Source organism: Salvelinus alpinus, chromosome 7, assembly GCF_045679555.1.
Source record: "Salvelinus alpinus chromosome 7, SLU_Salpinus.1, whole genome shotgun sequence".
Classification (NCBI taxonomy): Eukaryota; Metazoa; Chordata; class Actinopteri; order Salmoniformes; family Salmonidae; genus Salvelinus; species Salvelinus alpinus.
Window position 1 is genome coordinate 29,345,624 of NC_092092.1, and position 24,714 is coordinate 29,370,337.

General features: G+C 42.8%; 1 non-coding gene across 1 annotated transcript; it reads right to left on the bottom strand.

Moving 5' to 3' along the window:
• Positions 1–11,402: 11,402 nt before the first annotated feature.
• trnal-uag (transfer RNA leucine (anticodon UAG)) lies at positions 11,403–11,484 on the bottom strand. The gene has a single exon. It is a non-coding gene; the product is annotated as a tRNA-Leu (tRNA).
• Between the last annotated feature and the right edge of the window lie 13,230 nt (positions 11,485–24,714).

Sequence of the window (24,714 nt, forward strand, 5' to 3'; positions counted from 1 at the left end):
TCATGGTCTGTGGCGCCACCTACTGGCTATTTCTGATCCCTTTCCAATACTCAGGCCTGCCAGTCATCGGAGTAGATTAGATGATGGGTGAGTTTTAGCAAGCATATGGAGTTGCATAACAATCACTTATGAAGATCTGACTTTTAAGAAAGTGCTCATCATTATGATCAGATTATTTTACATGTCTTATATGATCTTTCACTGATCAAAGCTCTGGCCGAACAATAATACAAGTATGTGAAACAGTCTAATAAACATTCTGCAGTGAAGTGCATGAGACATTAATGTGAAACTGTGATCTGATTGCACTGACATGGCCCTGTTTGAATTATTTTAAGATGCATCCTTTCCATTTTTATGGACCTGATTTAATTTGGTAAATTGTGTGTGTGTGTGTATACAGAGCTCCAGAAGATGGCTGCAGAGGTGTTTGGGATGGAGCCAGCTCTCGGGGCTTCTGAGTGGTGCAGTGGTCTAAGGCACTGTATCTCAGTGCAAGAGGCATCACTGCAATCCCTGATTTGAATCCAGGCTGCATCACCTCTGGCTGTGATTGGGAGTCCCATAGGGCGGCGCACAATTGGCCCTGCGTCGTCCGGGTTTGGCCGGGGTAGGCCGTCATTGTGAATAAGAATTTGTTCTTAACTGACTTGCCTAGTTAAATAAAGGTTACATTTAAAAAATAAACATCCCCTCTGGAACCATGGCAAACCTCATAACCAGCGGCAGCCCGCCCAAATATGTACACACACACACACACACACACACACACTGAGTATACAAAACATTAAGAACACTGTCTCTTTCCATGACAGACTGACCAGGTGAAAGCTATGATCCCTTATTGATGTCACTTGTTTTTTATTTAACCAGGCACTTGTTAAATCCACTTCAATCAGTGTATATGAAGGGGAGGAGACAGGTTAAAGACGGATTTTTAAGCCTTGAGGCAATTGAGACATGGATTGTGTAAGTGTGCTATTCAGAGGGTGAATGGGCAAGACATAAGTGCCTTTGAACGGGGTATGGTAGTACCGCACCGGTTTGTGTCAAGAACTGCAACGCTGCTGGGTTTTTCACACTCAATAGTTTCCCGTGTGTATCAAGAATGGTCCACCACCCAAAGGACATCCAGACAGCTTGACATAACTGTGGGAAGCATTGGAGTCAACATGGGCCAGCATTTCTGTGGAACGCGTTCGACACCTTGTAGAGTCCATGCCCCGACGAATTGAGGCTGTTCTGAGGGCAGCCTCAATTGCAGCCTGATGGGGTACATTTCAATATTAGGAAGGTGTTCCTAATGTTTGGTATACTCAGTGTATATTATATATGTTTAAAATATATATTGTTAAAAACAAGCTGTTCAGTTACTTACTACTCTGCCCCTCAGTGACTGCCAGCAGTAGCAGCTCTGCCTCCGTGGGCGCATAGGCCGTGCGAACATTGTTTGGATTGTATTTCCAGCTGTTTGCTATGAAGGGGAACTGCCCCAATGAAATCACAGGATTTCATAGCATAAAATATAACGTCACAAAGTAAATGGACCGTGCTGGGGCGCTCAAATGTGCATCCGTTCAGTCAGAACTTCTGGGTCTGCTCTAGTCTCCCTCCCAAGACTCTCGCGCCAGACGACTTACTTCTGCACGTGAGACTAGCTCTATCAGGTACAGATGGCGCTAAAGCAAAAAGCAAATTGTAATGAACATGAATATTTATTTATAACAGGCATGGGTGCCTGGGACCTGATAAACCAGACAACTACATCCAACAAGAGTCGAAAGACAGAGGGATACACTAGCTAGAACCTTCTCATTGCGGATTTGGTAGGACAAAAAAGCATGGCCAATTTGATTGTTTCCCCCATGTTGTTCATCAGGTTCTAGCTAGGTGACACTGTAGGTGACAGGGCGACATGTATGTTGTGTGGACTAAAAGCATAAAATCAGGTCTATCACAAAGCATGATCAAATTAGCCAGCTACAGTAATTTTGAGAAACATTAAGAAATAGTTTGGTAGATTTTTTTTGTGTCAAATGAACCAGTTATCTACTTTTGATAACTGGTTCATTTGACACAAAAAAATCTACCAAGCTATTTCTCAATGTTTCTCAAAATTAGCTAGTTAGCTCCCATGCCAATTTCAGGTCTTTCTAAACTAATATCTGACTAACTCAGAAATATGAAGTAATTATATTTCAGAATGAAAATCAAATCAGCTAGCGCATCATGCTTTGTGACATTAGGTTAGCTAGCTATCCCCAGCTAGATCATGTGTTTTCACTTATTGCATCTGCATGCTTGTTGCGTTCTCCCTGGTGTGTTTGTGACTTGAGCTGGCAGCTCTTTCTAAATAGTATAATGTAATCTGTTCAAAACAGTGGCAGCATGTGCTACAGTGGTTATTATTTTTTTTAATTTACTTTTTACCCCTTTTTCGTGATCTCCAATTGGTAGTTACAGTCTTGTCCCATCACTGCAACTCCAGTACGGACTATTCCGAAACACGACCCCACCAAGCCGCACTGCTTCTTGTCACACGGCTCGCTTAACCCGGAAGCCAGCTGCACCAATGTGTCAGAGGAAACACCATACAGCTGGCAACCGAAGTCAGCGTGCAAGGAGTCGCTAGAGAGCGATGGGAGAAGGACATCACGGCACCACCAACGGTTAGCGCAGTCCAAACTCCCTGACAAAGAGAAGGTTCTACTCCTAGGTGTACCCATGTCATTTCACCAGGTCAGACATTTGGCCCGGCAGCGGCCCACATCCAAGTGTCTAATGAGGACAGAGAAGCACAGATGGAGCTTCAGCGCCTCATTGCAAAGCATAGAATGCATCAGCCAGCAAACCATTACTCCCGTCCCTGGGCCCCAACTGTTAAGCCAAGAAATCAGGCCCAGACTCACGCTGTACCTGCTCAGGAGTGGAGGAACAGACACTCAGCCCTACCGAAGAGGTGGAGCGCAGCATCGCCCAAGAGACAGAGGTATATCATATGCAGGCCGGGTCCCCACAGCATGCAGAGCCTTGGTCCTGATGGGACCGACTCTCTAGCACAATGGTCACCAACCTTTTCTGGGTCAAGTTCACATCCTGAGTCAAAACGCAAGCCAAGATCTACCACTCGGATAAATAAAAAAAACACGACTTAAAAAACTTCAGCCTATGCAACAATTACCTATTAAAAACAGCTGTAGCAATGAAGTTTGTGCAGTAGGCTATAGTCCCAATACATTATCACTGCATATTGGCTATGCTTGAATTGCCCTGCCAATGTTGTTCTTCTCAGACCATTTTGAAATTATATTTCCAAATTTGAGGTATATGATCAAACTGGTAATAGATAATTTGCACAGCAGAGTGAGCATAATCATTTTACTGGACTGATGGCCTGCATCTAATGGTCAGTCTGAGGGGGAGGAAGGGAGCAGCGGTGAGGCTGCCTCTCTCCCTCTCTCCCTCCCTCCCTCCCTCCCTCCGTCTTCCAGCTGATGGTGAAACTTAAGTCGCACTATATTATTTCTGCCTCATGCATGAATTCATGTTGTTATTCCTATGACCATAAAAAGTTAAATATTCCTCAATATTAAAAAAGCTAAGAACATCACAAGCTTATTGAAACACTTTGCTACTCATTCATTGGAGCTGCAGTGCTGCTTGTCATGTCAATGGAAGTAAGGAGAACACACATTTTATGGCTTGTTGAACAAAGTGTTGATAGTGCTGAATAACAACTTAAAAATGAACTTACTCATAAAAACAGCAGCTCTTTGCTGTATTTGTTGAGTCTCTCTAGTCATCGTTTTAAACGTTTTGAAATCTAACAGTATAAACTTTGCTGTGCTCTTCTTTTTACAGCCTATGGCTTGAGGAAACTGCAGTGATCTGAGCTATCTGATTGGCCAGCGGTATGCCTATAGGTGCACTTGATTTACCCTCTGGGCCTGCCGGGTAGGAGTTCTACATTCAGACACATGTAGTTGTTCAAAATGAGAACACTTTGCCTTCCCAGCGCTATGGCTGCTGAATCAAGTGCACATACCACCAACAGTACGAAACAAATGGGGGAAAGAATGGTAATAAAGCTTTATCGTTGTTGGTTTTTTTTTATAAATGTTTGGTGATCGACTAGGAATGCCTTGGAGATAGACTAATCAATCGCAATGGTGCCGGAGAGGATGGCTGCCGTTTTATTGGCTCTTAAAAAGGATCCACCCTTTTTTTTTTTCAATTTTCGCCTAAAATTCATTACCCAAATCTAACTGCCTGTAGCTCAGTCCCTGAAGCAAGCATATTCTTGGCTTCATTTGAAAGGAAACACTTTGAAGTTTGTCGAAATGTGAAAGGAATGTAGGAGAATATAACACAATAAGATCTGGTAAAAGATAATACAAAGAAAAGAAAAAAAACAGATTATTTTTTTTGTACCATCAACTTTGAAATGCAAGAGAAAGGCCATAATGTATTATTCCAGCCCAGGTGCAATTTAGATTTTGGCCACCAGGTGGCAGCAGTGTATGTGCAAAGTTTTAGACTGATCCAACGAACCATTGCATTTCTGTTCAAAATGTTGTATCAAGACTTCTCAAATGTGTCTAATTTGTTTATTAATAACTTTTCATGTTCAGAATTGTGCACTCTCCTCAAAACAATAGCATGGTATTCTTACACTGTAATAGCTACTGTAAATTGGACAGTGCAGTTAGATTAACAAGAGTTTAAGCTTTCTGCCAATATCAGATATGTCTATGTCCTGGGAAATGTTCTTGTTACTTACAACCTAATGCTAATCACATTAGCCTACGTTAGCTCAACCGTCCCGTGGACGGGACACCGATCCCGAAGAAGTTTTAACCAACCGTGCTATTTTGTTTGTTTTCTCGCATTGTTTGTAACTTATTTTGTACATTATGTTGCTTCTACCATCTCTTATAACCGAAAAGAGCTTCTGGACATCAGAACAGCGATTACTCAACTTGAATTGGACAAATAATTTTTCATTAATGAGTCGGACGGGAGGGATTTACTCCAGACACCCGAACAGGCCCTCATCCCCGTCATTCACAGGAGAAAGAGACAGATTTCACAGAAGGAGATCAGGGTGCCTTGGGAGGATCAGGTGACGAGTGGCTAATCTGCCTTTGCCATCCGTACTGTTAGGCAATGTACAATCACTGGAAAATAAATGGGACGAACTAAAAGCACGTATATCCTACCAACAGGACATTAAAAACTGTAATATCTTATGTTTCACCAAGTCGTAGCTGAACAACGACATTAATAACATACAGCTGGCAGGTTATACACTGTATCGGCAGGATAGAACAGCAGCCTCTGATAAGGGGTGGCGGTCTATGTATATTTGTAAACAACAGCTGGTGCACGATATCTAAGGAAGTCTCAAGGTTTTTCTCACCTGAGGTAGTGTGGTCTACAGCTTATCATGAAATACTATATCTACCTAGAGAGTTTTCATCTGTATTTTTCGTAGCTGTCTACATACCCCCACAGACCGATTAAGACCACAGACCATTAAGACCGCACTCAATGAGCTGTATACCGCCATAAGCAAACAGGAAAACGCTCATCCAGAGGCGGCGCTCCTAGAGGCCGGGGACTTTAATGCAGGGAAACCTAATTTCTATCAGCATGTTAAATGTGCAACCAGAGGGGAAAAACAATTCTAGACCACCTTTACTCCACACACACAGACTCGTACAAAGCGCTCCCCCACCCTCCATTTGGCAAATCTGACCATAATACTATCCTCCTGATTCCTGCTTATAAGCAAAAACTTGGTCAATAAAATTGGTCAGATGAAGGAGAAGCTAAACTACAGGACTGTTTTGCTGGCACAGACTGGAATATGTTCTGGGATTCTTCCGATGGCATTGAGGAGTACACCACATCAGTCGCTGGCTTTATCAATAAGTGCATCGATGATGTCGTCCCCACAGTAACTGTACGTACATAACCCAACCAGAAGCCCTGGATTACAGGCAACATCCGCACTGAGCTAAAGGGCAGAGCTACCGCTTTCAAGGAGTGGGACTCTAACCCGGAAGCTTATAAGAAATCCTGCTATGCCCTCCAACAAACCATCAAACAGGCAAAGCTTCAATACAGGACTAAGATCGAATCGTACTACACCGTCTCCGATGCTCGTCGGATGTGACAGGGCTTGCAAACTATTACAGACTACAAAGGGAAGCACAGCTGAGAGCTGCCCAGTGACACGAGCCTACCAGACGAGCTAAATAACTTCTATGCTCGCTTTGAGGCAAATAACACTGAAACATGCATGAGAGCGTCAGCTGTTCCGGACGACTGTGCGATCACGCTCTCCGCAGCCGATGTGAGTAAGACCTTTAAACAGGTCAACATTCACAAGGCCGCAGGGCCAGACAGATTACCAGGACGTGTACTGCGAGCATGCGTTCGCAGTACACGTCCATGTCAGTACATGTCTTCACTGACATTTTCAACCTCTCCCTGTCTGAGTCTGTAATACCAACATGTTTCAAGCAGACCACCATAGTCCCTGTGCCCAAGAACAAGAAGGTAACCTGCCTAAATGACTACCGACCCGTAGCACTCACGTCTGTAGCCATGAAATGCTTTGAAAGGCTGGTCATGGCTGACATCAACACCATTATCCCAGAAACCCTAGATCCACTCCTATTTGCATACCGCCCCAACAGATCCACAGATGATGCAATCTCTATTGCACTCCACACTGCCCTTTCACACCTGGACAATAGTAACACCTATGTGAAAATGCTATTCATTGACTACAGCTCAGCGTTCAACACCATAGTGCCCTCAAAGCTCATCACTAAGCTAAGGACCCTGGGACTAAACACGTCCCTCTGCAACTTGATCCTGGACTTCCTGACGGGCCGCCTCCAGGTGGTAAGGGTAGGTAACAACACATCCGCCACGCTAATCCTCAACACGGGGGCCCCTCAGGTGTGCGTGCTCCTGTATTCCCTGTTCACTCATGACTGCACGGCCAGGCACGACTCCAACACCATCATTAAATTTGCCGATGACACAACAGTGGTAGGCCTGATCACCGACAAGACAGCCTATAGGGAGGAGGTCAGAGACCTGAACGTGTGGTGCAAGGACAACAACCTCTCCCTCAACGTGATCAAGACAGAGGAGATGATTGTGGACTACAGGAGAAGGACTGAGCAGGTTGAAATCTTCAAGTTCCTTGGCGTCCACATCACCAACAAACTATCATGGTCCAAGCACACCAAGACAGTAGAAGAGGGCACGACAAAACCTATTCCCCCTCAGGAGACTGAAAAGATTTGGCATGGGTCCTCAGATCGTCAAAAGGTTCTACAGCTGCACCATCGAGAGCATCCTGACGGGTTGCATCACTGCCTGGTATGGCAACTGCTCAGCCTCCGACCACAAGGCACTACAGAGGGTAGTTGTATGAATTTTATGAACAATGACTAAATGATGTATACATTTAACGTAGAACTATAACTAACTGAATTCTACCCTGTTTTTCTGTCATGATAAATAATGTTAGTTCATAAGAAAGAGGTTATGTAGCATGTACCTGGGAAGAGAGGAATGTATGTGTGTGCCTAAAGAAAACAAAGTGGATCATTAAACTATGTTTGAACCGACCCGGCTGTAACTCTGGGGAGATAAGATAGGACAGGGAGAGCCCCTCCAGGTTTCCCGTATCTGGGGTGGACTGGAACTGTCAGCTGAGTGGCAATAAACTGTGGTGAGACTTCAGGAGAAAATCCTAATGCTAGTGTGGATGTATGGGCGTAGGTTTAGAGAATATTATATCCCAGAACAACAGCAAAGGACCTTGTGAAGATGCTGGAAGAAACAGGCACAAAAGTATCTATATCCACAGTATAACGAGCCCTATATCGACATAACCTGAAAGGCCGCTCAGCAAGGAAGAAGCCACTGCTCCAAAACCGCCAGACTACAGTTTGCAACTGCACGTGGGGAGAAAGATCTTACTTTTTGGAGAAATGTCCTCTGGTCTGATGAAACAAAAATAGAACTGTTTGGCCATAATGACCATCGTTATGTTTGGAGGAAAAAGGGGGAAGTTTGCAAGCCGAAGAACACCATTCCAACCGTGAAGCACGGGGTTGGCAGCATAATGTTGTGGGGTTCTTTGCTGCAGGAGGGACTGGTGCACTTCATAAAATTGATGGCATCATGAAAATTTGGTGGATATATTGAAGCAATATCTTAAGACATCAGTCAGGAAGTTAAAGCTTGGTCGCAAATGGGTCTTCCAAATGAACAATGACCCGAAGCATACTTCCAAAGTTGTGGCAAAATGGCTTAAGGACAACAAAGTCAAGGAATTGGAATGGCCATCACAAAGCCCTGACCTCAGTCCTATAGAAAATTTGTGGGCAGAACTGAAAAAGCGTGTACGAGCAAGGAGGCCTACAAACCTGACTCAATTACATCAGCTCTGTCAGGAATGGGCCAAATTCACCCAACTTATTGTGGGAAGCTTGTGGAAGGCTACCTGAAACGTTTGACCCAAGTTACACAATTTAAAGGCAATGCTACCAAATACTAATTAAGTGTATGTAAACTTCTGACCCACTGGGAATGTGATGAAAAAAATAAAAGCTGAAATAAATAATTCTCTCTGTTATTATTCTGACATTTCACATCCTTAAAATAAAGTGGTGATCCTAACTGACCTAAGACAGGGAATTTTTACTAGGATTAAATGTCTGGAATTGTGAAAAACTGTGTTTAAATGTATTTGACTAAGGTGTATGTAAACTTCTGACTGTAGATGTGACCCAGCCATGGCAAGCTGCAGGTTGGGCACCCATGATCATGGATCTCTTATTTAGAGGAAGCCATTTGCGACAAATTTAAATACCACTAAATAATGTTCCAGATACAGACTTATTTCTTAGCAGGAAGCATTCTAACTAATAAATTATGGAATTGGCAACAATGCCCTTGAGTGGACTCTTCTTTGTAATGACTATGCAACACCACAAGATGGCAGTAAAGTAAAGGTCTTTGTCATGGCTATTGTAGTTTTACCACTAGTCACCAGTCTATGCAACAGACATGTTTTATAGTTCACCTGAATTACCAAGGTTTCTAACTCGTAATTAGGGCTTCAAATCAAATTGTATTTGTCACATGGGCCGAATACAACAGGTGGTAGACCTTACCATGAAGTGCTTACTTACAAGCCCTTAACCAACAATGCAGTTCCAGAAAGAGTTAAGAAAATATTTACTAAATAAACTAAAGTTAAAAAAGTATCAAAAAGTAACGAGACTGTATACAATAACGAGGCTATATACAGGGGGTACCGGTACCGAGGCATCTCTGTATACCTGTCGCAAAACCCACTGGTTGATGCTTATTTATAAAAACGTGCTTAGGCCACTATCTGAGATATTTACTGCAGCCCTCATCCTCCACATACAACACGCGTTCTGCCAGTCACATTCTCCCAAGAGCACACACATCCCTAGGTCGCTCGTCTTCTCAGTTCGCTGCAGCTAGCGACTGGAACGAGCTGCAACAAACACTCAAGGACAGTTTTTATCTCAATCTCTTCATTCAAAGACTCAATCATGGACACTCTTACTGACAGTTGTGCCTGCTTTCCGTGATGTATTGTTGTCTCTACCTTCTTGCTGCTGTCTATGCCCAATAAATGTTTGTACCATGTTGTGCTGCTGCCATGTTGTTGTCATGTTGTGTTGTTACCATGCTGTGTTGTCTTAGGTCTCTCTTTATGTAGTGTTGTCTCTCTTGTTGTGATGTGTTTTGTCCTATAAAAAAAAAAATTTTTTTAATCCCAGCCCCCGTCCCCGCAGGAGGCCTTTTGGTAGGCCGTCATTGTAAATAATAATTTGTTCTTAACTGACTTGTCTAGTCAAATAAAGGTTACATTTTTAAAAAATGTGCAGGGGTACAGGTTATTTGAGGTCATTTGTACATGTTGGTAGGGGTAAAGTGACTATGCTTAGATAATAAGCACGGTCCCGTGTGGCTCAGTTGGTAGAGCATGGCGCTTGCAACGCCAGGGTTGTGGGTTCATTCCCCACGGGGGGACCAGGATGAATATGTATGAACTTTCCAACTTGGAAGTCGCTCTGGATAAGATCGTCAGCTAAATCACTTAAATGTAAATAATAAACAGAGAGTAGCAGCAGTGTAAAAACAAAGAGTAGCAGCAGTGTAAAAACAAATGGGGTGGGGCAGGCTATGACTTGGGTGACTGGAGTCTTAAACAATTTTTTGGGTCTTCCTCCTACCCCGCCTAGTATATAGGTCCTGGATGGCAGGAAGCTTGACCCCAGTGATGTACTGGACCGTACGCACTACCACCTGTAGCGCCTTATGGTCGGATGCCGAGCAGTTGCCATACCAGATGGTGATGCAACCAAACTTTTTGAGGTTCTGGGGACCCATGCCGAATCTTTTCAGTCTCCTGAAAAGCTGTTGTCGTGCCCTCTTCACAACTGTCTTGATGTGTTTGGACCATGATAGTTAGTTGGTGATGTGGACACCAAGGAACTTGAAACTCTCAACCTGCTTCACTACAGCCCCGTCGATGGTAATGGAGTCTATTCGGCCCTCCTTTTCCTATAGACCACGATGAGGTCATTTGTCTTGCTCACATTGAGGGAAAGGTTGTTTTTCCTGGCACCACACTGCCCGGTCTCTGACCTCCTCCCTATAGGTTGTCTCGTCATTGTCGGTGATCAGGACTATCACTGTTGTGTCGTCAGGAAACTTAATGATGTTGGAGTTGTGCTTGGCTACGCAGTCGTGGGTGAACAGGGAGTACAGGAGGAGACTAAGTACACACCCCTGAGCGGCCACAGTGTTGAGGATTAGCGTGGCATATGGGTTGTTGCCTACCCTTACCACCTTGGGGCACCCCATCAGGAAGTCCAGGATTCAGTTGCAGAGGGAAGTGTTTAGTCCCAGGGTCCTTAGCTTAGTGATGAGCTTTGAGGGCACTATGGTGTTGAACGTTGAGCTGTAGTCAATTTTAGTGCACTCATTTGTTTTAATCGTATTGTCTGAAAGCGTTCAGAATACACTGAAAGCATCCAAAATACATAAGTGATGAAAACAACAATGCGATGTCAAAATAAGTTGATATTTGGATGTGTGGGCTTTATCAACGTGTGCTTTATCAATTTAGACTTCAATATTCTTGTAATGCTTTTTGTATAAAAAAAATCTTAATTTACAGTTCAATTTGAGAAAATGAATTGTGATTAACCACAGCAAATCCTGCAACTAACTCAATTTTTTGTCTATTGTTTGACAGCCCTACTCCTAATACATTGTTCTGTGAAGTGTAGAGATAATTAAGACCTGACGTTTAATAAAAAATAATTTGGCAGCGGTGGGATTCGAACCCACGCCATCGAAATGACTGGAGCCTAAATCCAGCGCCTTAGACCACTCGGCCACGCTACCTTCCGAAGACTTCCAGCGTACAGAAACGGATTTGAATATATACATTATTTCGTAGGGGGTTCCAAAAGCAATAATATCTTACTTGTGATCTTACCTTACCAACACAACAGACGGAGACGTCCATAACACCAGTGGTGGTAGGTTTACTTCGCTGGAAGATTGCTAACTAGTTGCCGCCAGGGACCTACCCTTTCATGGGGCTAACTGCTGTAGCTAGACTTGGGCTAGAAAGTTCTAGCTGCAGAATCATGCATTGCAGTCTTTTGAAATGTCGATAACCTTAGAGAAGAGAACTTCAGGCAAATATTGTGATAACCCCTTTCATCTGTGGCTACTTACATGAGATCCACTTTTAACACTTAACAGTTGTTTTTAATTTTGACTTTCACCACGTGGCTCACTAATGCTGCGTTCATAACCAAGATGGAAGGTTGTAATTTACCTGGATAACAGAATTTACGGAAGTAAAATCAGAATCACCTTTATTCGCCAGATACATTTGCATGTAAAGAAATTTAACTGTGAAATGGTGCTGCCACAATAAAAAAGAACATGCACACAATAAACAGAATATAGAGACAGGATATATAGACGCAGAATTTACACAATCCACATACAGTATGTACACAATGAACACTAAGCAAAAAACTAGACTACACTATAAGCTACAATATGAATTGTGCATGTATAGATGTACTAATAAAGACATTTACAGGATGATGTGCAAATTGTTCACCTAATACCTTTTTTGCACTATTGGTAAGTAAGCATTTCATTGTAAGGTCTACCTGTTGTATTCAGTGACAAATAAACGTTGATTTGATTTAAAATTGCAATAATCTGTGTGTGTGTGACCTTGTGTGTAAGAGATGGGTGCCTTTTTAGAAGTGTAACTTGGTCCCAAAAAACGTTTGATTTCGCCTAATTTTAACATTCTGTCAAAAAGAGCACGTTCCACTTCATAAAAAACATGTTTACCCGTCTCAAGAGATTAAATAAAATAAAAAAATACTATAGTAAGTGCCTGTTACGTGCCAAATAAAGTCACAGGGTTGAAAGTAACAGGGTTGACGATTTCATCTTAAATCAGCCATGAATCCGCTGGTGACGTGGGAATGGAAGCTTGTTGTATGCAACAGGGAGGGGCAATTGAATGCAAGCTTCACAAAAAATAAATACATGTTATATCATTTCTAGCCTGTCTATGGATAAGAGGGTCGACTTGTTATGCTTGACCCGCTCAGTTTCCCTCCACAAAACACCAGAAAATGGCCAAATAGAGTAGAACCAGCTGGCCTGATATAAAGAATGATAGTAAAAAGCTTTGGAGTACCTTAAATAAAATGTTGGGCAAAAAGGCAAACAGCTCCATCATTCATTGAATCAGATGGCTCATTCATCACAAAACCCACTGATATTGACAACTACTTTAATGATTTTTTCATCGGCAAGATTAGCAAACTTAGGCATGACATGCCAGCAACAAACGCTGACATTACCCATCCAAGACTTGCCTCATTAAATAAAGGTTAAATTAAAATTTTAAAAGTATAACTGACCAAATTATGAAAGACAAGCATTGTAATTTTGGATTCCAAAAAGTGTGTGTGGAAGAGGTGAACAAATTATTGATCCAAGACATGTTAGCTGTTGTCTATCAACAATAACAAGCCACCTGGGTCTGACAACTTGGATGGAAAAATACTGAGGATAATCGTGGACGATATTGCCACTCCTATTTGCCATATCTTCAATCTAAGCCTACAAGAAAGTGTGTGCCCTCAGGCCTGGAGGGGGAAAAAAGTAATTCCCCTACTCAAGAATGGTAAAGCCCCCTTTACTGGCTCAAATAGCTGACTAATCAGCCTGTTACCAACTTAGTAAACTTTTGAAAATAAATGTGTTTGACCAAATGCAATGCTATTTTCAGTAAACAAATTGACATCAGACTTTCAGCACTCTTATAGGGATGGACATTAAACATGCACGGCACTTACACAAATGACTGATGATTGGCTGAGAGAAATTTATGATAAAAAGATTGTGGGAGCTGTTTTGTTAGACTTCAGTGCAGCTTTTGACATTATTGATCATAGTCTGCTGCTGGAAAAACGTATGTGTTGTGGCTTTACACACCCTGCTATATTGTGGATAAAGAGTTACCTGTCTAACAGAACACAGAGGGTGCATCTCCAACATAATCCAGATAGAATCAGGAATTTCCCAGGGCAGCTGTCTAGACCCCTTACTTTATTCAGTCTTTACTAATGACATGCCACTAATGACATAGACACACAGGCTTTCAGTAAAGCCAGTGTGTCTATGTACAGTATGCGGATGACTCAACACTTTACAGATCAGCTACTACAGCGAGTTAAATGACTGCAACACTTAACAAAGAGCAGCAGTTCATTTCAGAATGAGTGGCAAGAAATAAGTTAGTCCTAAATATTTCAAAAACTAAAAGTATTGTATTTGGGACTAATCATTCACTAAACCCTAAACCTCAACTGAATCTTGAAATTAATGATGTGGAAATCGAGCAAATTGAGGTGATTAAACTGCTTGGAGTAACCCTGGATTGTAAACTGTCATGGTCAAAACATGTTGATGCAGCAGTAACAAAGATGGGGAGAAGTCTGTCCACAATAAAGCGCAGCTCTGCCTTATTAAAAACACTATCAACAAGTCAGGTTCGACAGGCCCTAGTTTTGTCGCACCTGGACTACTGTCTAGACGTGTAGTCAGGTGCCACAAAGAGGATTTAGGAAAATTGCAATTGGCTCAGAACAGGGCAGCACGGCTGGCCCTTAAATGTACACAGAGCGCTAACATTAATAATATGCATGTAAATCTCTCATGGCTCAAAGTAGACGGGAGATTGACTTCATCACTACTTGTTTTTGTAAGAAGTATTGCTTTTCAATGCTGGCGAAAACTTGGACAAATGTTGAGATTAAGTGAGTTAAAATCTTCCTAGAAGTCACAGAGGGTACATTGAGGGATGTCAAAATGCTGAATCTTGGCACTTTAGCAAGTATAATTCATATTACATTCTCCATGTGTTCTATATTAAAGGACACTTCATTTCATAAAACAGGCTTTTAAAACTCAATATTGGGAGGCAATTTCTACTTCAAATATCAAAGAGGTAAAAGGCACTCTTCATGGAATGACCCTTGTGCAGTTGAATGAGTATATAAATAGAACAGCAGCGTCGATTGTGTGTTTATGTAAGCGTGTGTGTGTTTATGTGTGTGTGTGTGTGTGTGTGTGTGTGTGTGTGTGTGTGTGTGTGTGTGTGTGTGTGTGTGTGTGTGTGTGTGTGTGTGTGTGTGTGTGTGTGTGTGTGTGTGTGTGTGTGTGTGTGTGTGTGTGTGTGTGTGTGTGTGTGTGTGTGTGTGTGTGGAGAGATTAATGTGTGGAGAGTCAGTGCAAATAGTCTCTAAGGTGCAGGTCTGAGCTGATAGACAGCTAGGGTTAGGTGTTCAACAGTCTGATGTCTGATCGCCTTGTGGTAGAAGCTGTCTCGGGGGCTGTTGGTCCGAGACCCGATACTCCAATACCGTTTGCCAGATGGTAACAGAGTGGTGATAAATATACTTGTATATTGTGTACAGTACTTACGGTTTCAATTGGCTCGCTGCCAGCTGCACAAGAAGGGGTGTGGCCAAATTCTATTTGGTGTGACTATTGGCCAGAAATACTTTGTGGTTGTCACTGACAGTAAGCAATACGTGCAGGGAGTGCATGTTGCCATGGTGGACAGGTGGGCCACAGGCGTGTTTAGCAGGACACAAAGTTTTAAAACATGCGTTACATTTCACATATTAAGGAAATTACTTTGATAACAGAATTTTCATCAGTTAAATCAGAATCACCTTTATTCACTAAATACATATGCATGAAAAGGCATTTGACTCAGTAAAATGGTGCTGCCACAATAAACAGAATAAACGGACAAGACAAGTATTCAGACCCCTTGACTTTTTCCACATTTTGTTACGTTGCAGCCTTATTCTAAAATGGATTAAATATTTTTTTCTTTCTTATCAATCTACACACAATGCCCCATAATGACAAAGAAAAAACATTTAAAACTGAAATATGACATTTACATAAGTATTCAGACCCTTTACTCAGTACTTTGTTGAAGCACCTTTGGCAGCGATTACAGCCTCGAGTCTTCATGGGTATGACACTACACGCTTGGCAAACCTGTATTTGGGGAGTTTCTCCCATTCTTCTCTGCCGATCCTCTCAAGCTCTGTCAGGTTGGATGGGGAGCGTCGCTGCACAGCTATTTCAGGTCTCCATAGATGTTCAATCGGGTTCAAGTCCAGGCTCTGGCTTGGCCACTCAAGGACATTCATAGACTTGTCCCAAAGCCACTCCTGTATTGTCTTGGCTGTGTGCTTAGGGTCTTGTCCTGTTGGAAGGCAAACCTTTTCCCTCCCTCTATCCTCACTAGTCTTCCAGTCCCTGCCACTGAAAAACATCCCCACAGCATGATGCTGCCACCACCATTCTTCACAGTAGGGATGGTGCCAGGTTTCCTCCAGATGTGATGCTTGGCATTGAGGCAAAAGAGTTCAATCTTGGTTTCATCAGACCAGAGAATCTTTTTTCTCATGGTCTGAGAGTCTTCAGGTGCCTTTTGGAAAACTCCAAGTGGCCTGTCATGTGCCTTTTACTGAGAAGTAGCTTCCGTCTGGCCACTCTACCATAAAGGCTTGATTGGTGTACTGCTGCAGAGATTAACTCTGTCAGAGTGACTATCGGGTTCTTGGTCACTTCCCTGACCAAGGTCCTTCTCCCTCGATTGCTCAGTTTGGTCGGGAGGCCAGCTCTAGGAAGAGTCTTGGTGGTTCCAAACTTCTTCCATTTAATAATGATGGAGGTCACTGTGTTCTTGGGGACCTTCAATGATGCAGAAATATTTTGGTACCCTTCCTTTGACCTCATGGCTTGGTTTTTGCTCTGACATGCACTGTCAACTGCGGGACCTTATATAGACAGGTGTGTGCCTTTCCAAATCATGTCCAATCAATTGAATTGGCCACAGGTGGACTCCAATCAAGTTGTAGAAACATCTAAAGGATGATCAATGGAAACAGGATGCACCTGAGCCCAACGTTGAGTCTCATAACAAAGGGTCTGAATACTTATGCAAATAAGGTATTTCTGTTTTTGCTTTGTCAATATGAGGTATTGTGTGTAGATTAATGAGATATTTTTTTTATTTAATCCATTGTAGAATAAGGCTGTAACAGAACAGAATGTGGAAAAAGGGAAGGGAACTGAATACTTTCCGAATGCACTGTATAGTGTACTTCTGTCTTCGTTAAAAGCAAGTTGTCATCCAGTAGACTTTGATAAAATGTCCAATATCCTTGCACACGTGGATATTCTGTGAATGTTAAAGGTTTTACTCACATCGGCTATGGAGAGCGTGGTCACACAGTCGTCAGAGGACGTAGCGGGATTTCTTTTAAGTGTCCAGATTATTGTTCCGCTCCTTGAAAGCGGCAACTCTAACCTTTAGCTCAGTGCGGATGTAGCCGGTGATACATGGCTTCTGGTTGGTAAATGTACGTATGGTCAATGTGGGGAAGACATCATTGATGCACTTATTAATGAATCCGGTGACTGATTTGCTTAGGGAGTACCGCTTCCCTCAGATTCAGCTCATACCGAGACTTGAACTCAGGACCTCTGCCTCGCAAACACACATGACCACCCTCGTGAAGTGTTCCAACGTACCGTGCAAGGCCTCTTCAATTGCGCAAGGGCACTTCAGGTTGATGAGTGAGTTCCACAGATTCCCATCTGCTACATTCTCCCCCTAAACTCACTCCACAGCAACCCCAGGGGTTGAACCAGCGCAGCTGTAGATCCAAGTCCAGTGGCACCACTGTAAAGGACATCACGCTGCCTGCCCAGCGAGTACTGCTTCCCCCTGATTCAGCTCATATGGAGACTTGAACTCAGGACTTCTGCGGAAACACACGTGGCTGTCCTCCTGAAGCATTCCAACACACCGTGCAATTAAAAAGTTGACACTTCAGGCTGATAAGTGAATTTCACAGATCCCAAACTGCTGCACTAATAACTAAGATCCAGCAAGGTTTATCATCAAAAGAGCATGGTTTGGTGATCCATGCTTATGTGATAAGAACCTTGCCTGAGACCTGAAGACCTGTTAGTTTGACATGTGTTAGTTTGTGTTAGACGTGTTAGTTTCAAGTTTCCGGCAAGGGTAGTCATTATAAGGTTAACATGTGACTGACTGGGTTAAGACTGTGTTAGCCTGTTGAGCTAAAGCCTAGGAATTGGCCCTGTGACATGGATCCGTCTCTTCAAGGAGAAGGTCAAAGGGGGGTGAAGTGTAAACCAGGTGGTTCGGTGACCTCGCTCTTGTGATGAGTAACTTGTCTGAGACCTGAAAAGTTACATTGTCTGGCGCACAGGAAACCTGGGTTAGAACCCCATCAGTCAAACTGTCACGTTGTTAGAGGGATTTTATTTCCTATGTTTATCAACCAATTCAATTAAAACACTCTGTCCATACATAAGAATTTGTAAGATACTTATCAGCATAAAATGGACAGAAACCAGTCTCAAAATCAATCAATCAATAGCGTTTATTCTCGAGAGTACTGATCATAATGCATTTTACATCAGGTTATATAATAAAGATGATGTCATAGGTTTTAATGTCCATCCTCCTTTCGGATACAATGGCAGTATAGTTAGTGTTCTCATTACTGTCTGCCACCTGTTAAACTATCTGCAACCAACCCAAGGTCTTTCCCCTCCCTGGGTAGATACATAATTCAAGCCTGTCTGAAGATAAACCCATTCTTTCCAACAAGGAACATATTACACTCAGCATTATGATTATATTAAGTTTCATTCATACAGTAACATCTAAGTCAAATGTATACATATTTTAGTCATTTATTCATAAAAATCCCATAACACACGTGTCTTCAGGTCTCAGGCAAGGTTGTTCATCACGTGCATTGATCACCAAACCACCTCTGGTAATCTGTCATTAAATGGGGTGCACAGATCCTTCTGCTTCTGTTTTCCACAGAAAGTGTTGTTGTGTTGTAGGCCTGATTTCCAACCCAGTCAGTTATATTGGTGCCGTGATCTCTGAGTAGGAGGTGAAAGGGGGTTGAAATGTAACTTTTGATGTGTAACCTTGCTGGAGACTTTATGACTTGTGTTAGCTTCCAGAACTCATCCATATGGGCTTTAGCTAAGTGGGCTAACACAGTCTTGTGACATGTAGGAGACCTGGTTCGAACCCAGTTCGTCACAAGAGCAAGATTTAATAGGGAGTGGACAGGCTATGCTTAGAAGGACTATGACAGGGCTATTCAACTGTATTCTTATGGAGGCCAATTTGTCCTTTTTAATGCGAACTGTGATCATCATAGAGGGGAACAGAAGGTACATTCATATTCCAGAGTCTTAGCTTTCAGGAATGGAGTTTATAGTTTATAGCTGAAACGGTTTGAACGCTAGAGCCAAATTCATAGGAAGAAAATAAATTCAACATGCCACATTAGCTTCAGAAAGCTAACCAGAAGCTTCTGTTTACCACAGTGAGCATTTCATTATATCTGTTCTCCTGTACTTTTCCTGGCTGGCTAAGTACCAGGATGTTTTTGGTTTTGAATCTGACTTTAGAGAAGTGAATTTAAAAACTTAATCTGAATGCATCTGAGAAGTTGAATATATGAAACTTTGATCAACTTGAAATGATAGTTTGTAAACTTGACACACAGACAATGAATGCAATAACTCAAATCATATCAAATTTTATTGGTCACATACAGTCGTGGCCTAAAGTTTTGAGAATGACACAAATATTAATTTTCAAAGTCTGCTGCCTCAGTTTGTATGATGGCAATTTGCATATACTCCAGAATGTTATGAAGAGGGATCAGATGAATTGCAATTAATTGCAAAGTCCCTCTTTGCCATGCAAATTAACTGAATCCCCCAAAAACATTTCCACTGCATTTCAGCCCTGCCACAAAAGGACCAGCTGACATCATGTCAGTGATTATCTCGTTAACACAGGTGTGAGTGTTGACGAGGACAAGGCTGGAGATCACTCTGTCATGCTGATTGAGTTCGAATATCAGACTGGAAGCTTCAAAAGGAGGGTGGTGCTTGGAATCATTGTTCTTCCTCTGTCAACCATGGTTACCTGCAAGGAAACACGTGCCGTCATCATTGCTTTGCACAAAAAGGGCTTCACAGGCAAGAATATTGCTGCCAGTAAGATTGCACCTAAATCAACCATTTATCGGATCATCAAGAACTTCAAGGAGAGCGGTTCAATTGTTGTGAAGAAGGCTTCAGGGCGCCCAAGAAAGTCCAGCATGCGCCAGGACCATCTCATAAAGTTGATTCAGCTGTGGGGCACCACCAGTACAGAGCTTGCTCAGGAATGGCAGCAGGCAGGTGTGAGTGCATCTGCACGCACAGTGAGGCAAAGACTTTTGGAGGATGGCCTGGTGTCAAGAAAGAAAGCAAAGAAGCCACTTCTCTCCAGGAAAAACATCAGGGACAGACTGATATTCTGCAAAAGGTACAGGGATTGGACTGCTGAGGACTGGGATAAAGTCATTTTCTCTGATGAATCCCCTTTCCGATTGTTTGGGGCATCCGGAAAAAAAGCTTGTCCGGAGAAGAAGACAAGGTGAGCGCTACCATCAGCCCTGTGTCATGCCAACAGTAAAGCATCCTGAGACCATTCATGTGTGGGGTTGCTTCTCACCCAAGGGAGTGGGCTCACTCACAATTTTGCCTAAGAACACAGTCATGAATAAAGAATGATACCAACACATCCTCTGAGAGCAACTTCTCCCAACCATCCAGGAACAGTTTGGTGATGAACAATGTCTTCTCCAGCATGATGGAGCATCTTGCCATAAGGCAAAAGTGATAACTAAGTGGCTCGGGGAACAAAATATCGATATTTTGGGTCCATGGCCAGGAAATTCCCCAGACCTTAATCCCATTGAGAACTTGTGGTCAATCCTCAAGAGGCGGGTGGACAAACAAAAAAACACAAATTCTGACAAACTCCAAGCATTGATTATGCAAGAATGGGCTGTCATCAGTCAGGATGTAGCCCAGAAGTTAATTGACAGCATGCCAGGCCAGATTGCAGAGGTCTTGAAAAAGAAGGGTCAACACTGCAAATATTGACTCTTTGCATCAACTTCATGTAATTGTCAATAAAAGCTTTAGACACTTATGAAATGCCTGTAATTATACTTCAGTATTCCATAGTAACATCTGACAAAAATATCTAAAGATACTGAAGTAGCAAACTTTGTGAACATTTATATTTGTGTCATTCTCAAAACTTTTGGTCACGACTGTACACATGGTTAGCAGATGTTAAAGCGAGTGTAGCGAAATGCTTGTGCTTCTAGTTCCGACAGTGCAGTAATATCTAACAAGTAATCGAACAATTCCCCAACAACTACCTAATTAGATAAGTAACAACAATAACATTTGATTTGATTTGATACGCACAAATCTAAAGGGATGGAATAAGAATATGTACATATAAATATATGGATGAGTGATGGCCGAGCGGCATAGGCAAGATGCAATAGATGGTATAAGATACCGTATATACATATGAGATTAGTAATGAAAGATCTTTAAACATTATTAAAGTGGCATTGTTTAAAGTGACTAGTGAGTCTCTATGTAGGCAGCAGCCTCTCTGAGTTAGTGATTGCTGTTTAGCAGTCTGATGGTCTAGAGAATTTCAATAAGCATTTTTCTACGGCTGGCCATACTTTCCACCTGGCTACCCCTACCCCAGTCAACAGCCCTGCACCCCCCACAGCAACTTTCCCAAGCCTCTCCCATTTCTCCTTCACCCAAATCCAGATAGCCGATGTTCTGAAAGAGCTGCAAAATCTGGACCCCTACAAATCAGCCGGGCTAGACAATTGTTTCAACCGTTATTATTAGCCTGTTCAACCTCTCGTATCATCTGAGATCCCCAAAGTTAGGAAAGCTGCCGCCGTCATGCCCCTCTTCAAAGGGGGAGACACTCTAGACCCAAACTGTTACAGACCTATATCTATCCTACCCTGCCTTTCTAAGGTCTTCAAAAGCCAAGTTAACAAATAGATCACCGACCATTTCGAATCCCACCGTACCTTCTCTGTTATGCAATCTGGTTTCCGAGCTGGTCATGGGGGCACCTCAGCCACGCTCAAGGTCCTAAACGATATCATAACCATAATCGATAAGAGACAATACTGTGCAGCTGTATTCATCGACCTGGCCAAGACTTTCGACTCTGTCAATCACCACATTCTTATCGGCAGACTCAACAGCCTTGGTTTCTCAAATGACTGCCTCGCCTGATTCACCAACTACTTCTCAGACAGAGTTCAGTGTGTCAAATCGGAGGGCCTGTTGTCCGGACCTCTGGCAGTCTCTATGGGGGTGCCACAGGGTTCAATTCTTGGGCCGACTCTTTTCTCTGTATACATCAATGATGTCGCTCTTGCTGCTGGTGATTCTCTGATCAACCTCTACGCAGACGACACCATTCTGTATACTTCTGGCCCTTCTTTGGACACTGTGTTAACTAACCTCCAGACAAGCTTCAATGCCATACAACTCTCCTTCCGTGGCCTCCAACTGCTCTTAAATGCAAGTAAAACTAAATGCATGCTCTTCAACCGATCGCTGCCCGCACCTGCCCGCCCGTCCAGCATCACTACTCTGGACGGTTCTGACTTAGAATATGTGGACAACTACAAATACCTAGGTGTCTGGTTAGATTGTAAACTCCCCGCGATCAAACCGACATAATAAATAAAATTAAACGCAGACTAACGTGGTCAGAAATCTCAACTGGCAAGCAAGTCGCAGCAATGAATAATTGAGTGCGTGCGTGTTCACGCGAAGGGGGCAGGGGGAGAATTTTGGCAGGTGGGAGCTTTTCGCCACAACACCGGCCCAATGGTAAGGATAGTTGGTTAGCTAGCATGTCACCACTTTGAAAAATCTGACTACACGAACAGTGAGCTAATGTTAACTAGCTAGCTAGCTAAATATCACCTGGTAGGCTAGCTAGTAAGGCACTTGATTGGCTAGTTAGCTACATTAGCTAAAGTTGGCTAGCTAGCTCACAAAGGATTTGTGGGCTCAATGTTTTCCCCATACAAAACACAGAAACAGTTTTGTTCCAAGAGTGCATCTGTTGTACATGACTAAGCAAATGACCTGTGAAGTCAGTTAGAAATGTCAGCAGGGATGGAAATTAAGCTAGCCCGAGGCTAATACTTTTCAGACTGGGGTAGTAGAAAATGTGCCAAACTAGCCTGACACAGCAGGGAAATTTTGCCTTTACAAACATCACATTCCACAGATGTAGGACCAGAATGTTACCCGGGCTAATACAAATTGTGGTCTGCTGGGCATTGCCCAAAATCCTTATGCTCCATCTCTGCATGTCAGTCCCTTTCAGAATATCCCCCTGCCACTGTTGGTCCTCCTCAGTGACCATACGGCTGAGGGTTTAACTTTCCTCTTGAGCATTAGAATCATAAGTACAGCCGTATAGTGTAATAAATACCATTTAAAATAACACAAGCATATTGCTATTACGTTGTTATAACTAACTTCTTTCAAAACAGGGTTTCTCACAAACTCATAAGCAGATACTGAGACCCACACACACCCAGAGACAGATGGCTGGCACAGACCTTTCATAAACACTGATAAGGCAGGAAAGGCCTTGATCAAAAGGGTGCTTGGGTCTGCATTTCACAAGATACTGAGACACACACACCCAAGGACAGAGGGCTGAGGCAAACCTTTCATAAAAACTGATAAAACAGGAACGTCTACGCACACACAAAATCTCCTGTTTTAGCTGAACATTTCACAGAGACACACAGATATGTCAAAATAGGAACATCTACGCACACACCTAAACTCCTGTTTTAGCTGAACATTTCTGAAGACAAAGAACTCTACTCAGAGCCAATGGGACAGTGATACTAGCCTGAAGGGGACCTCGCCCAACTCATCAGGACCAACCAGAAGACCAGACCAGCCAGACTCAACCTACTTTATTACCTGTATAAAATACATTTGCACTATGTTTTCGGGGCTCTTTCCGACGGTTCCCTATGAGCCAGACAGAACGAGTCCGTGCACGCTTGTACCAGATATCTTTACTCTGAATAAAATGCCGCTTGTCATACAATTTACCACCTAGTCTGAATCGATCCTTGACCGGCTCACCCTTCTCCATATCCCATTATCAACAGAAATTTGGTAGCAGAGGATGGTTGTCTAGATACCCGGTCCAGAGTGGTTGATGTGGATGTGAGGGGGCGAGTTGGTGGAAGGACGGTTCGCGGAGGACAGGTGAAATCTTTGGGGGGAGGACAACAGTTCTGCTCAGCTCGGGAAACTGATCTCCTGGTCGACCATAAACAAGGTAAGCAAGACCTGTTAAATCAAACTTTGCATATTGTCGTATAGTCTATCCAAATTTCGATCAGTATTACCGAGTGTGGGTAAGAATTCTTGTTTAAATTTATGTGCATAGATGACATGTGAATGACAGTGAAGTAAATATATGTGGCCATAATTCTATTCAATAAGTCCGGCTGAGACCGGTCCGGCAGAGACCGGTAAGGAATAGAATTGTGTTTTGATAAATCTATTCAATAAGTCCGGCTGAGACCGGTCCGGCAGAGACCGGTAAGGAATAGATTTAATTTGTAATCTGATAAGAGTTATCCAATAAGTCCGGCTGAGATCGGTAAGGGATAGACTTAATTTGTATTGTGATAAGTGATAAGTTATCCAATAAGTCCGGCTGAGACCGGTCCGACTGAGATCGGTAAGGGATAGACTTAATTTGTATTGTGATAAGTGATAAGTTATTCAATAAGTCCGGCTGAGACCGGTCCGACTGAGGTCGGTAAGGAATAAACTTAATTTGTGTTGTGATAAGACCTACTCAATAGTCCAGGCTGAGACCGGTAAGGAGTAGGTTTGAATTGTGTAGTGATAAGTGATAGCTATTCAATAAGTCCGGCTGAGACCGGTCCGACTGAGGTCGGTAAGGAATAGGTTCAGAGTGTTCGAGAGATCTTTAATGTAATGTGCAAGTGTTGAATGTATACTGATTAATGTGAAGTATTTTAAGTG